Below are 16,505 nucleotides of genomic sequence, written 5' to 3'. Positions count from 1 at the left end.
AGATTGTTTGGGAGGAATTAAAATGATTTTGTGTGCCTGGGTGAGTGATGGTGCCTTTGGCCCAGATATGAAAGGTTGGGGCACATTGTGGGAAGCATGGGGAGCTGGGTTTGGGCCTTGCTTATGATCTCCTAGCCCCATGTCCCACACAGTGGGTGAGGGACTTACCTGGTCTCCAGAAGTCCAGGAACTGGCTTTGCTGGGCTTGTGGACATAGGCAGCCTGAAGACTTAGTCAGGACCAAAGGACACACACGTCTCTGCTATCTCTCTCCTTCATATTCCCAGTTAAGGAAGATTCCAGGGTCTAGGGTGTCTGATCGTGGGCGACCTGGTACAGAATAAGGAAAGGATTCACTGCTACTACCTCTCCCATCCATTTCCACATTGGAAAATGCAAATGGTGTCGCATCACCCTCTCCTTAAAAGCCTCTTTTGGTGTCTCACAGCTCTCACGATCTGAGATGAGCCCTTCCCACAGCCATTGCACGTTGGTTTCCCCTGAAAGCAGCCTCTGAGACGGAGTCTAGGGCACAGGATGATTTTTCAGGTGTGCTCTTGGGATCAACACCTGCAGAGAGGAGGGGGAGGAAGCAGAAGCAGGCAGAAGGGGAAGGTGGGCCAGGAGGCAGGCCTGACAACAGACTTGGCCAAACCCCTGGAGAAGTCTGGAGCTAGAGTGGCCCTTCGGTGTCGTCTCACACTGCGCTGGCACGGCTAGATCTTCACGTTCTTTATATTCACATGGACGGCCAGTAGCGTGGGTTCCCCTGAGAAGGCATGTGACCTTGGGCTAGGCTGCTCTCTGCTCCTGGGGGGATCCTTGAAGGGGCTGATGGCTGAAGGTCAACTCAAATCCTAACAGTACTCTTGGCAGCTGGGGCAACATTGGTTTTCCTTAAAGGGGTATAGAGAGTGTGCCTGTGTCCCCTTCAGTGGTCTGCAAGGCCCGGCATGTTACGGGCTAAAGACAGCTCCGGTCTTTTCTCACTTAACTGCTCTTTCAGTCTCTGTGCTCCAGCCACACTGACCTCTTCTCTTTGCTCCGAGTGCCACATACTGTTTTGTGCCTCCGGCCTTCACACGTTCTCTACCTGAAATGCTCTTTTGACCTGTTTTTATCTGACCAACATCTAACTTGTGCTATCAATCTCAATTCAAATGGCTTTTTCTCCGGGAAGCCCTCCTTGAAACCCTGATACATTCAGGACCTCCTGTTTTGTACCAGCAGTACCCTATGGGCTGGCCCTTCACCAGTCACAATTTCAGATTTATTTGTATAAGTCTTTGTTTGCTCTCCTTATCAACTGAAAGCTCCCTGCGAAGCAGGATCTGGGTGAGCTCGGGTTCCCCGTGGTGTCCACCTGGCCCATAGGGACACTCAAGAATGGTCAGTTTCCTCTTTTCTGTTCCCACTGGGCTATAGACCTCCTTTTATGACACCTTTTAAATTTTGACCAAAAACAAAATGCATTCACAAGTTCCGATATTTATGATTTCCCAGTATGAGGACACCAAACTGGGGGACAGGTTCCATTACTTACCCTTTCAGCCACAAGTTGAAATATATTTTAAAAAATGGCTTTGGAAAAAGGCATACTTGACCTCAAACCTTCATTGTGTCACTTGCTAGCTGTGTGACCTTGGGCAAGCCACTTCATCTCTCTGCGCCTCTCAGCTTTCTCTTTTGAAAACTGCTCCCTATTCCTTAGGATAAAATGGGATGTTGTACAGAGCCCAGCATAATACCTGGCCCACAGTAATGGGCCAGGTGAATACGGCTTGCTCCTCTCTTCTCAGATGCAGATTAGATTCTTGCCACATTGCTGTCTGTCAAGAGCAGCAGTGAGAGACAAACCTCAGACAAAGACAGTGGCTTAATCGTCTCACCCTCCTGGTTGCTGACATCACTGGGGCCAAGGCTTGTTTGCCTTGGAAGATGCGCTGATGGCTCCCAAGGTGGTCTGTTTACCTGGTGGCCTTTGAGGGCTGGGGCAAGGGATCGGGAGACCCAGAGGCTCCTGGTCAGGTCAAAGGGGCTTGCTAGACAAGCAGGGACAGAAGCCTGGTGCTGCATTGATCCAAAGTGGAGTGAGTACTGGTTAATCCCTGTTGCTTTCGGAAAGATGTCTCCATGCGCCACTTACGGAGACCGGGGGAACCTTTTAATTCCTTGATGATGGCTTGGGCATTGAAACACTCTGGACAGGAGGAACTATATTCATGAAGGTGGTGGTTTTAGGCGGTGATGTTCCAGGCCCAAAGGGTTCCTGGAATGGCATCCCTCTTCTCCAGATGTTGGTAGTTGGACTTCACGTGACACATTTGGCCCTGATAGGTATGTAACCTCTTCCTTCCCAAGGAGCTTATTAAAAGGAGTCTTATGGGGGCAATTCTTTAATAACCTATTGAGTATTTTGCTAAGTAGTCATCTTTATAATTTGTTAATCATGTAAATTCGGTTGTTGTCAGTCATCCATCCATCCACCCTTTCACTTATTTACTTACTAATGCATGCACTCTTTATTTCCCTATCGTCCATTGATTTATTCATTTACTTTCCCATTCATCCATCCAGTCATTCATCCATTCCTCCAAGTTTTTGTGTATCTATCCACCTACCCATCTATCCATCTACCTCTCTATCCATGCATCCAGCCAGCTATGCATTCATCCATCCATCCATCCATCCATCCATCCATCCATCCATCCATCCACCCATCCATCCATCCCCTCACCTACCCATCTGTGTCTCCAACCACCCAACATCTATTCAGCCATTCGCTCATCTTTTCCTCTGTTCTTTAACTAATTATTCCTCCATGGACTTTTACTGAGTGGTCACTCTGTCTCTAGTCCTATTCTAGGCACCGGAAAGATAGGACCTTGGCTTCTCAGAAGCACATGGTCTCCTGGCAAAACCCAGCATATACTAGATAATTACCACCCAGGAAGACAAGTGGAAATTAGGTTTCTTACAGTTGGGCGTAGCTTTATGCCAAATAAATATCAGTGAAGTCCCAACTCCTTGAGTGTCCTAGGACAAGTTCCTTTACTTTTAAGGCGAGATGGACGGAGTATGTGTTAACTGAGGGAAAAGGCCAAGTTCACTTTTCAAAATCTTTAGCCCCTTTTGCAATATCTGTCAAGTTTTCAACTAGTTTCCTTTTCTAGCAATCTCACTTCTAGAAATCGGCTTGGAAACAGCCCAAACACCCAGCTACAGGGAACTGTTTAAATACATTTTGGTACATCTGAACAATAAGGCAGTGTGCAGTGTTTGAAATGCAAAAGGTAGAAGTTTATGGGCTGATAGGAAAAAGAGTTCAAGATGTATTTTTAAATATAGAAAATTAAACTGCAGAACAGTGTGTCTAGAAGAATCACTCTGTGAGGGGGATGTGAGATCACACAGATGTGACCACCTCTCTCTCCTATTTACCACAGATCCTTCTTTCGTTTTGGGCTGCAAAGAGAAACTTTCTAGAAGAACGAGAATCTGTTTTTCCACGTCACTTCATCCCCCAAACCTAGAAGAGTGTCTGAAACATAGTAGACATTCAATAAATATTTATTGAATGAGTACATAGACGCATAATAAAACAACCAACGGTCACTATTGACTTTGGGGGGTGAAACTAAAGGTTTTGTTCGGCACTTTTGTCTTTTCTTTTATTACATAAAATACATGAATGTTTTACTGCGAAACTTTTAAAATGTAAAAGCAAAGTAAAAAAAAAATAAAAAATCCCTCAACGTGGTCAGCCTTCCTGGTCTTCGGGAAGGGATCAGACAGTTGGTGTGACAAGTCTCCGTTTATCCAAACTGTTTTTCATGTCCAATTAGGGAAGGGAGCCTTCTGCGTTTCAAACCTCCACTCTCCCATGAGGGAAAAGCCAGACCTATGGGAGAAAACAATCAGCCGTGTGTGTGTGTGTGTGTGTGTGTGTGTGTGTGTGTGTGTGTGTGGCCCAGGCACTGGGGCCCATAAACCCTGGACACCCTTTCTGGGGTAGGAGCTGACATAGGGAGCTGTTGACAGTCCCTCCATGTGGCCTCTTGCACAATGCCAGGGACAGCTCAGCAGCTTAGAAAAAGGGAGAAAACAGACAAAACAGTCGGCCGAGTCTGTTTGTTCTGAAGAAACTCAAAGAGGTGTTTGACAGTCAGTAAATGCCAGCTTGGCTGTTGTTTTTAATCTCTAACATGGGAGGTGGGAGGCCGGGGCAGAGGGGGGAGGGGAGGTGGGAGGCCGGGGCAGAGGGGGGAGGGGGGAGGGGGAGGGCAATAAAGGGAGAAATGCGGAGAATGAAGGACACTGACGGGGTGGGTGTGGGGAGCTCCTTCCAAGACTGCAGGCGAACCAGGTTGAGCGGACTGAATAGGGGACCTTGGAGGGGACTGATTTGGGACCTGCCCTTGACCTCTTAGGTGTTACCAAATGCGTTTCAATCCTTTACTCATTCACTTAGGTATTGATTCATTTATGTTCTCCTTTTTCCCTTTCTCCCTCCCCATCCTTCCTTCCTTTTCCCTCTTTACAGCCATTTGCTGAGTTCCTCCCGTGTGCCAAGCACTGTTCTGCGTGCTGAGGACTATGGTAGTAAATACGTCAAGGAAAGACCTTGCTCTCACGATGCTTCCTTTCAAGTTGTGGAGACGTGAAACAAACAGGTGTGTCAAGTAGCTGTCAAGACTAAGACGGGCAGTAGAGTTGGGTAGGGACAAGGGGAGTGCGGGGGCTGTTTCTGACAAGGTGGTCAGGGAAGGCCTTTTCTGTGGACATTGGAAGAGAGACCTGGATGAAGTGAAGGAGAGAAACATGCAGTTAACTGGGGCAAGGATGCTCTAGACAGACTGGAGAGAAAGGTCCCAGAGGAGAAAACTGTCTGGAGTATTTGAAGAACAGCAAGTTGGTGGCACAGTGGGGGCAGAGAGAGGGAGATGGAGGTGGGAGCTGATGAGGTCAAGGGGCGGCTGAAGACAGATCATGCAGAGACTGGCCAGTCATGGTATGAGTTTCATTGTAATACGACGGCAGGTTGGTTGAGGGTTTAAACAGGACAAGGGTATGATATGGTTAACGTCTTGGCAGGGTAGATGTGCTTCTCAGAGAGGCTTCATCAGGGCTGGAAGCAGGGCACAGACGATGTTGTGGAGTGAAGGTGGGGTCCGGGGTGCAGTGTTCCAAGTGCATGGCCTGAGATAATCATGGTGGGTCTTAGGCTGCATCAGAATGAGAATGGGGTTGGTGGTCCATGAGCATTGGGACCACCATGGCTGTTCAGGTGGAGACCTGAATTAGGGTCCTCTTTTCACCTCCAGGGTCCAAGTTCCTCCAAAGCCTTGTAGGCAACTAGACTGGGAATGTTAGAATCATACTTGCCTTTAAGCCCTGCCCGTCTCTTAGTCAATCTGATCTACAGCCTACTCATTTGTAAAATGTGTCAAATAGGACCTAAGTCTCAGATTGTAAATGTTAGAGGAGAAACGATGCCTAATATGCTTAGTGCAGTTCATTCCCATAATAAGTTCTCAATACACAACATGTTTCCCTTGGTAGCAAAACAGGACAATCAGTTACTCACGATCTAATGTACTTTGTGAAAAATTACCTTCAAGTATAACGGTGCACCTGGGTTTGTCATGGCTACCTTCTACACCTCTTTGTTTTGAGTTGTGTGAATTGCTTGAAAATTGGGCTACCTGTGAGAGGTATTGGGATGCTCTCTATGCATGGATTCAAGGGTTGGAGGGAATCATTTGAGAGTCATGTGGCCAGTTCTTTGAATGCAACATGACAATACATCCCAATCAATTTGTTGGAAATTGGAGGAGAAAAGCCACCACTATCAAAACACTACCACCACCACCACCACCACCAAGAAAAGCAACACCATGGGCACCAGCAGCAGTGGCCACACCACCATCACTAAACCATCACCACCATCACTAACATCACCATTAGCAGGACCACCACAACTGCACCATCACTACCACCACCATCACCACCACCAGTGCCATCAGCACTTTGGCCAACACACTCAACATCACCATCACCCCCATTACAAAACAATACCAACAAAGTTCACAGCAAAGAAAAGCAGAAAACCTCGCTTTTCTGTCTCTGAAGATAAATCTAAATCAGACACAAGGCACTGGGTAGAGAAACGTGGAGAGGCAATAAGTGACCACTGTCATCAAGGGTCTCCTGCCAGGGCTTAGAGGCAAGTAAGTTTGCTTCCAACATCCCCAGTCTCGTTTCCTACAAGTCTTCGGAGGAACGTGGACCCTGGAGGTGAAAAGAGGACCCTAATTCAGGTCTGCACCTGAACATCCATGGTGGTCCCAAGTGCATAAAGCTAAAACAGATGCCTGATGGGGCAAAGTGCTAGTAGTGTCCAAAGGGAGAGACAACACACATCTGATTGGGGATGGGGATCGATGAAAGTGGTCCATTTAGATAAGAGGAAGTAGACTTTGAGAAGAACACTATGTGTGTGTCAGATGTCCCCTTGGGAACGAATAGCAAATAGGATGTTCCAAACCCATCTCGTCTGCCAATGGTGGACATCCATAATCTACCACAGAAGATTTTAGCTGAGACTGAAGGTGGCCCTAGGTCCCTAGAACCCACTTCAATGCAGGAGTACTAGCAACCCAACCAGCTACAACCAACTGGAATTGGTTCTCAAGATACACCCTCTTTGCCTGCCCCAAATGAGAAGGCAAGTACCTTAGGACAGGCACCTGTCTTGTTTAGTGTTATATCTCCATGGCTGGGCCGTGGGCCTGCCGCAGGGATGGCTTTGAGTATCATTGAATGAATGGATGAGTGAACGCAAAGGACAGCATAGACAGAAGAATCCCGGAATCGGGAAATTGCAGTGTGTGTGCTGGGAACGGCATGTAGGTTGTGAAAATGAGTGAAGAGGGAGAAAAGATCCTATTCTGGACGCACTTGAACGCAATCACTGAAGACTTCTGAGAAGGAAAATGGCGTGATGTGAGTTGTTCATATAACCTGGATAGAGGGAACATGACAGACCAGTGACAGGTGATAAAAGTAGTCTAGACGTGGTAATAATAATTGCAAATTTTGGAGGTGTCTTACTGTGTTCGATGCTGATTATTTTGATTATCCTCTGAGCAATCATCTAGGTGCTATTATTGTTGCTGTTTTACAGATAAGAAAACTGAGGCATGAAGAAAAGTAACTCACCCAGAGTCAAGCATACAGGAACTGGTAATGAACAGCTGAACGGGTTAAATCTATTTCTGAATGAAACTGGGAAACTATTCCTGTCCCACAATGGTTTAGCTGAATTTTCTTTATTTCCAGTTAGAACCAAATATTCATTGCCTTCCTTCTGTAGCAGTGGGGGGCAAGAAACTCATCTTTTATGAGGCTGATGGCAGCTGTTCATCCCCCGACTCAGCTGTCTTTTCCTGAAATAGGATAGGGCAAGAATTCAAGGTTTTCACAGATAACAGGGAAATAGCCCTGGCGTTGGAGATCCGAGTTTGAATCCCAGCCCGCACTCTCTGTCTTGGTAACCATAGCAACCAACATCAACACTCAATTTCAGTTCCTCATTTGTAAATGAAAACACACCCTCTCCACTCTTGGTTCATATGATCATGATGAAAATTGGGGCGTTGTCTGCATGCATGAAAACCCTGTCTGATGTGCACAGTATAGAGGGCCGGCAGTATATCTGTCCTTTGTGACAGGTGCCGTATTCATAATAACGAGGTTATTTCTCTAATTATTATCATCATTTAATATTTGGCTTGTGAACTCACTTGATAAATAGTTGACGTGGAGACTGCCGATGCCGACTTCCAATCCCCTCGCCTCACCTGTCTTTGATTTCAGCCATTACCTGGTGTCCCGTTCTATACAAGGTCTGACCATATTTCATGCAGGTGCCATGCACAGGGCTTCACGTCAGGCCTGCTCTGTGTACCTCTCATTTCTGGCCCCAGGTCTTTCCTTCAGGTGTCAAAATACAGGACACAGCAAAGAACTAACTCATCTTCCTGGAAATGGCAGAAGTTGAAGGCCTGTTTGGGCAGTCCTTGATCATTGGAGGATGCAAGCTTGAGAGAACGCCTCCTTCTTCCTCCCAGGAGACAGACCAGCCCGAGGCCCGTATCACGCGGCTTCTCAGAAAGTCCTGCAGCCTCACGGCGGTCCACTGAATGGCGACACATTCCTGTATTGGCTCTCTTTCCTTCCCCGTTTCATTCCTCCATCCTTTACTTGCTCCCTGGGACCACACTGGGCCATCAAAGTACCAATGCATACATCTTTGTCTCAGCCTGTTTTCTGGGGGAGCTCAGGCTTAAATAGTGTTGAATCTAGAATTTGAAACTCTTGATTATTCCCCTGGCCACTCATGCTTGTATGTCCCCACTAAAAGACCTAGCACAATGTCTGAGACATAATAATAGGTGCACAATACCTTCTTAGTGAATGCATGACTCAATTAATGAGATGCTGGTATCACAAGAACATAGTACAAGACAAACTGGGTCTTTGGACCTTAGGTAGCAAAGTACAGTGTTTACAGGTGAATATTTTGGAACTGATCAGCAAGATTCAGACATCAGCTCTGCCACGTAGAGCTGTGGTACCTCACCTGAGTTACGCGGCCTCTCTGTTCCTTGGTTTCCTCGTTTGCAAAATGGATAAAATAATATGTCACACACAGAAGGATGCAATGACCTCCTCTATGTGAAGTACTTGGCACATAGTCATAAACTGATCAATGAAGTTATTATTCTTAGCAATTGTAGGAGTGCAAATATTACATGAGAAAGAATATATTAAAAAGATGTAGGGGCTTCCCTGGTGGCGCTGGGGTTGAGAGTCCACCTGCCGATGCAGGGGACACGGGTTCATGCCCCGGTCCGGGAAGATCCCACATGCCGTGGAGCGGCTGGGCCCGTGAGCCATGGCCGCTGAGCCTGCGCGTCCGGAGCCTGTGCTCTGCAGCGGGAGAGGCCACAACAGTGAGGGGCCTGCATACCGCAAAAAAAAAAAAAAAAAAAAAAAAAAAAAAAAAAAAGATGTAGGATTGGATTCAAAAGTCACGCAGATGTACATCATTGAATGTTGCACCCCCTCACCTAGGCCTTTTAACTTTCTTGCTACAGGGATAATAACACCTGATCCATCTATATCTTATGTGATGATTTTGAGAGCACTTTACAAAGTATAAACAGTTCTAGAAATGGAAGGCACTTTTTTTCCCTCTGTGATATTGGTGGTGAATGGGACCATCCAGAAAGCATGTCGGATGGCTGAAGAAAGTCCTCCACTTTGGGAAGATGGAAATTCATCCATCATTTCCGAAAGGTGATCTCCCTAGCTGACCACAGTGTGATCGCCCATTGAGATGTAAATCCCCCAGACATGTGAAGGGAAACCAGGTTCCTGAAGTCCTGAAAGGTGAAACTGGGGCCATATTTCACATGTGGCTTAAACCCATTATTGCTGATGAAAACAGGATTTTTAAAGGACAGGCTTCTTTTGCCCTTCAACCTTGTTCAGTGGACCTTTAGCCAAGAGCTGGAGTGTTGTCAGCAGCCAAAGAATTCCTGGTATTTCCCATGATGTTACTGGGCTGAAACATAGGAGGGCTTTCTTTTTACCTCATCTGAAGAATAGAGGTGATTATGCTCCTTTTTTTTTTTTTTTTTTTTTTTTTGCGGTACGCGGGCCTCTCACTGTTGTGGCCTCTCCCGTTGCGGAGCACAGGTTCCGGACATGCAGGCTCAGCGGCCATGGCTCACGGGCCCAGCCGCTCCGCGCATGTGGGATCTTCCCGGACCGGGGCATGAATCCGTGTCCCCTGCATCGGCAGGCGGACTCTCAACCACTGCGCCACCAGGGAAGCCCTATGCTCCTTTTTTGATAGCATATTATCAACTTAGTATATGCAGAACATCCCCTCACTTCATGGTATTGTATTGTATGCACTGTATTTTCCGTCTTCATTCCAATCCCCATTTTTTGTCTCCCTCTCCCACTAAAGGCATCTAAAGGCATTCACTTTCATATGTCTAAAATACATCCTTAAATATTTTTCCTTTAAAAACATATAGTGAGTTTTTGCATCTACTTATTTTACATAAAATCGGTAAGGTACCAATTTCAGTTTGTTACTTAATTTGTTTACTCAACATTATGTTTTAAAAACTCTCCTTGTTGCTATATGAATATATTAAAATGTATACATACATTTTATATTTTTATTTGTTTCTAATTAATGCATAGTGTGCACTCCCCACATTTTCTCTATCATTCCCCTAGAGCTGGGCACCTAGGTTATTTCCAATTCCTCTCCACTGCAACATACACTATAAAGGTATGTGTAAGATTTTTCCTGGAGGTAGATTCTTGGATCCTAAGATATATCTTACTTAAATCAGGATAGATTTTATTCAAGTCATGTTGAAATAAAGATGCCAAAGCCACTTGATTGTCAACTTTGTCCAAGCCCCTTGCTTTCTATGGGTATATATGTCCCTTCATTTGTATAAAGGGGGGATTTGGATGAGAAAATCTCTAAGGGGCTCTCCTTGGCATTTAGATTCCACTACTAACTTCCAAGCCAGCTGTGTTTACCAAACAAATGGAAGAAAAGTTGGCCAAAATATGGTAGTCCATCATCCAAATATTTGGAAGTAGCCAGATGTTCTGCATCTTGTAGATTCCATGTAGGAGGCTTTTGTCAGTGTTCTTAGGTGGCTATCAGAGGGGTATTTGTATTCTTTTAGGTTCCTAAGAATTCTCTTTCTCTCAGAGAGCTAATGTAGAGTCAGGCTCGCAAGAGTCCTGTAGTCCCTTAGGAATCTGAGCTTCAACTCTGTTCAACTTAGGGTTCGCATCTATCCCTATCTATCTATCTATTTATCTATCTATCTATTTATCTATCTATCTATCTATCTATCATCTTATCTATCTGTTATTTATGGGGGAGATTCAATATTTATGAGATTAATGAGAACAGTGATTCTAAAATCAAATAACGTGGTTCAGACAGATGTGGGTTCAAAGGACTAGCTGTTTGCCCTTGGACCAGAAACCACTTCTTGTCACCTCAGTTTCCTTATCTACATATATTACAAAAATAAAGATGATAATGCTAACGTCATTGGCTTATTGTGAAGATCAGATGACACCATGGGTAGTGAGAACTTAGCTAGAGACCTGGCACAGAGTAAACTCTGTGGTAGTTTTCCAAGAAAAGGGAGGGGGAGCCACAAATATTTTGACACTCTTCCCATAGGGAAATGAAGTCTAAGACCCTTCCAATTGAATCTGGGTGGGCTTGTGACTGCTTTGACCAGTAGAGTATGGCAGAAGTGACAGCATGTGACTTCTGGGGCTACATCATAAAAGGCAAGGCAACTTGTGCTTTCTTCACTGGAACACTAGCCACTGTGAAAGAAGTCTAACTGCACTGAGGCCACCATATTGGGTCAGGCGCCGGTAAGCACTTCATGTAACAGTTGTGTCTTAACCCAGCCTTCCAGCCATCCCTGCCAAGGCACTAGACACTTACAAGCAGTTTTCTAGTCCCAGCTGTTCAAGTCTTCCCAGCTGACTCTAGACAGTGAAGCAGAGACCATCCACCTGCTCTGTGCCCTGTCCAGATTCTTGACTCACAGAATATATGAGCAGAATAAGGTGACTATTGTTTTGTGCCATTATGTTTGAGGTAGATTGTTAAGCAGTAAAAATAACTAGAATGCCCTGGACTATTTGTATTATTATACTCCTTCAAGGCAACACTCAAATATTATGTCTTCTAAGAAGACATTATTTTTTAAGCTTTGTTGAAGTATAACTGACTAATAAAATTGTAAGATATTTAAACCGTAGAATGTGATGGTTTGATATACGTATACGTTGTGAAAGGATTTCCCCCATTGGGTTAATTAACACATCTATCACCTCACATATTTATCTTTCCTGTTTCGTGTGTGTTTGTGAGAACATTTAATTTCTGCTGTCTTGGCAAATTCAATTATTTGATATAGTGTTATCAACTCTAGTCACCATTTTATACATTAGATCCTCAGACCTTATTCATCTTATAACTGAAAGTTTGTACCTTTTTACCAGCATCTCCCTATTTCCCCCAGCCCCCAGTCCCTGGCAACCACTTTTCTACTCTCTGTTTCTAGTTTGACTTTTTTTTTTTTTTTTAAGATTCCATATATAAGTGATACCATGCAGTATTTGTCTTTCTCTTTCTTGCTTATTTCACTTAGCATAATGCCCTCCAGGTTCATCCATGTTGTTACAAATGACAAGACTTCCTTCTTTTTCTAAGGCTGAATAATATTACATTACATATATATGTATTATATATATATTACATTATATTTAATATTACATTATATATATATCACATTTTCTTGATCTACTCATCTGGCGATGGTCACTTAGGTTGTTTCCATACCTTAGATATTATGAATAATGCTGCAGTGAACATGGGAATGTTGCTATTTAAGATAATGGTTTTGTTGGGAAAACATATTCTAACACTGATAGTATCTAACAGTTAACCTGTGCTGTGAAGTAGGTATTATTTTATTTATCTTTTAGAGAGGAAGAGACAGAAGCTTAAATAATTTCCCCAAGGTCATGTAGCTAACAAGTCGTTAAACTTGAATATGAACTCTATTCTTTCTGACTCACATAATGAGTGATCATGAAATAATCACTCTGGACATTTTAATTACAGAGATGGCACTCATTTCTGGTTCCTGTGAGGACATTGACCATGACACTTGATCAGAGTGGCTATACTGGCCTTTCCTATTTCCCATTTGAAAACTAACCATGTTTTGCCAGAGAAACAATCTGATATCAGCTCTTCCGGAGGAGTGAAGCTTCTTAGAGAAATTCAAGAGAAAGGGAGCTTTAAGCTTCCATCTCTGGGAGGGAAACTTCTTTGTAAAGGGGTAATGCAAAGGCTTACATTTTCTAAAATGACGAGAGCCCCCCAAAACTGATGGAGCTCCCCTCAGATCTGAGGACATCAGATGCTTTGGTCCCAGCAGGTCCGGAAATGGATGGAAGACCCTTAGTCCTCTTTGCCTGTCCCACCTCCCACATGAAATCCATAACTTAAGTGACTATAACCGTAAAGCCACTAATAAAAACATCTCCACTGGCTCTATTTACCCAGCTGTGTATCTCAGGATCTGCCGCTGACATTTTAAATACTCTCTCATTTCTCTGTCTTCCACAGGATTCATTTGAAGCAGCCCACAGGGAAGGGTGTCGCTGAGGAAACAAAACCCAGACCCCCCAGGCCTCTGGCTGAGGGATGGGGAGCGTGCTGGGAAAACACTTCCACCTGAGAAGCACAAAGGACCCCGGGAGTAGAGGAAGCTGGCCTGAGGCCAACCGGAGGTATCAGAGTGGCTGGGCCCAAAGAGGGAGGTCTGATGGTGGGGCTTCAGAGCACTTACCCTCCCCATGCGAAGGCAAACAGTGCCCCCAGCTGCGGCTGCAAGGAGGGCGTTGCCCGTTAAGTCAGATGGCAGCAAAGATGGGGGGCCTTCTGATTTTTTAAAACCTTTTTCTGAATTATAGGATATCTATAGAAAAAAAAAAAATCCACAAAACTTAAACAAACAGCTCAATGAAATCACAGGGTAAACACCCATCCGACCACACCCAGGCCAAGAAATAGAACATTGCCAGCCCCCCAAGCCCTCTCCCTTCGGTGCCTTTCCAGTCACCATACTTTATCCCTTCTCCCAAGGTGATCCCTATCTTGACTTTTAACACCAAAGATGAGTTTGACTGTTTCTGGACTTTATATAAATGAAACTACTCTCTTGTAGCCGGTTTCTTTTACTTGAAACTGTGTGTGAGCTTCATCTCTGCTGTCTGTGAAGCTGTTTGTTTATTGTTGAGTATTGTTCCATTGTAGGATTATATCATGATTTATTGATTGATTCTACTGTTGATGGGCATTTGGGTTTGGAGTTATTGTGACTAGTGTCACCATGAATATTCTTCTCCCTGTCTCTTGGTGCATTCATTTCTGTTAGCTACATACCTAAGACTGGAATTGCTAGAAACTATAAAATTCCTAGGAGAAAACATAGGCGAGAAGCTTCTTAATATTGGTCTTGGCAATGCTTTCTTGGATATCATGCCAAAAGCACAGGCCAACAAAAGGAAAAATAGACACGTGGGATTAGATTAAATAAAAAGCTTCTCACACAGCAAAGGAAACTGTCAAAAAAAATTAAACGCAGCCTACATAATGGAAGAAAATATTTGCAAACCATATATCTGATAAAGGGTTAATAGACACAATATATAAACTCCTACGACTCAACAGCAATAAAACAAATAGTTTTTGAAGTGGGCCAAGGAACTGAAAAGATATTTCTCCAAAGAAGACATGTAAATGGCCAACAGGTATGTGAAAATGTGCTCAACATCACTAATCATCAGGGAAAATCACAAAGAGATATCATCTCACACCTGTCAGGAAGGCTATTATCAAAAAAAGAAGAAGAAAATAACAAGTGTTAGTGAGGATGTGGAGAAGAGGGAACCCTTGTACATCGTTAGCGGGAATGTAAACTGGTGCAGCCACTGTGGAAAACAGTACGGAGGTTCCTCAAACAATTAATCATAGAGCTACAATATGATCCAGCAATCTCACTTCTGGGAATATAACCAAAGAAACTGAAATCGGCATCTCCCAGGGCTATCTGCATTTCAATGTTCCTTACAGCATCATTCACAATAGCCAAGATGGGGAAGCAACTTAAATGTCCATTGATGGATGAATAGATAAAGGAATTGCGGTATTTACACACAATGGAATATTATTCAGCCTTTAAAAAGAAGGAAATACTATCATTTGTGACAACATGGATGAACCTTGAGGATATTATGCTAAATGAAATAAGCCAGACACAGAAGAACAAGTACTACATTACTTACATCAGCAATCTAAAATAGTCAAATGTATAGAAGCAGAGAGTTAGAAATGTGGTTACCAAATGGCTGGGTGTAGGGGAAAACAGGGAAGTGTTGGTCAAAGGGTACAGAGTTTCAGTTTTGCAAGTTGAATAAGTCCTAGAGATCTACATACTACAGTACCTGTAGTTAAAAATACTGTATTGTTTACTGTGTTTTCGAGTGTGCAATCTCTTATTTAGGTCTTCATGTTCTCCATAAATTACATTGTTTAAAAAATATTTACTTGATGGTAAAAAAAAAAAAAAGACTCTTCACTGAATAACAGGGGAGCCTGGTTTACATGAAAGAGTCTGGAGAGTTCCTTCTGCTGAAAACCCGAGTAGGAGTTCACCAGGGGAAGAATCGGGAAAAGAATATTCTAGGCCGAGGGAACAGCATGTTCACAGGCTTTGAGGCAGGAAAGGACTCTCTCTCTCTCTCTCTCTCTTTCTCTCTCTCTCTCTCTCTCTCTCTCTGTGTATATATATATATATATATATATATATATATATATATATGATTGATTGAAGTATAATTGATTTACAATGTTGTGTTAGTTTCAGGTATACAGCACAGTGATTCAGTGTGTATATATATATATATATATATATATATATATATATATATATATATATGGGTCTGGAAATTCTTCTCCAGATTATTTTCCCTTATAAGTTATTACAAAATATTGAGTATAGTTCCCTGTGTTATACAGTAGACCCTTGTTGGCTATCTATTTTATATATAGTAGTGTATATATGTTAATCCCAACCTCCTAATTTATCTTTCCCCCACCCCTTTCCCCTCTGGTAACCGTAAGTTCATTCTCCATGTCTGTGGGTCTATTTCTGTTTTATAAATAAGTTCATTAGTATCATTTTTTTTAGATTCTGCATATAAGCAATATCATACCATATTTGTCTTTCTCTGTCTGACTTACTTCACTCAGTATAACAATCTCTAGGTCCATCCATGTTGCTGCAAATGGCATTGTTTCATTCTTTTTAATGGCTGAATAATATTCCATTGTATATATGTACCACATCTTCATCCACTCATCTGTTGATGGACATTTAGGCTTCTTCCATGTCTTGGCTATTGTAAACAGTGCTGCCATGAAAATTGGGACATAAATCAACCATTTTACTATGTAACAGATTCTGTGGGTCAGGATTTGGACAGGGGACAGTGCAGACAGCTTGTCTCTGCTCCATGTCTGAGACCTTAGCTGGAAGAGTTTAAGGGCTGGCAGTGACTCTGTAGCTGGGGCCTGGGCACATTTCGACGTGCCTTCACGCAGTACCTATATGTGGACACTCCATGTGGCCCGGGTTTCCTCACGGTATGGCAGCCTCAGCGTTCTTGAATGACGTCTCAAGGTTCTAGCATGAGTGCCCCAATGGACAAGATGGAAGCTGTATTGCTTCTTAGGACCTAACCTCTGAAGTCACACAGTTTCACTTCTGCCATACTTTACTGGACGCTATTTGTCA

Source organism: Leucopleurus acutus (genome assembly GCF_964270905.1).
Source record: "Leucopleurus acutus genome assembly, chromosome: 13".
NCBI classification, from domain to species: domain Eukaryota; kingdom Metazoa; phylum Chordata; class Mammalia; order Artiodactyla; family Delphinidae; genus Leucopleurus; species Leucopleurus acutus.
The sequence above is the reverse complement of the archived record's forward strand: the minus strand, read 5'-3'. Positions refer to the sequence as shown.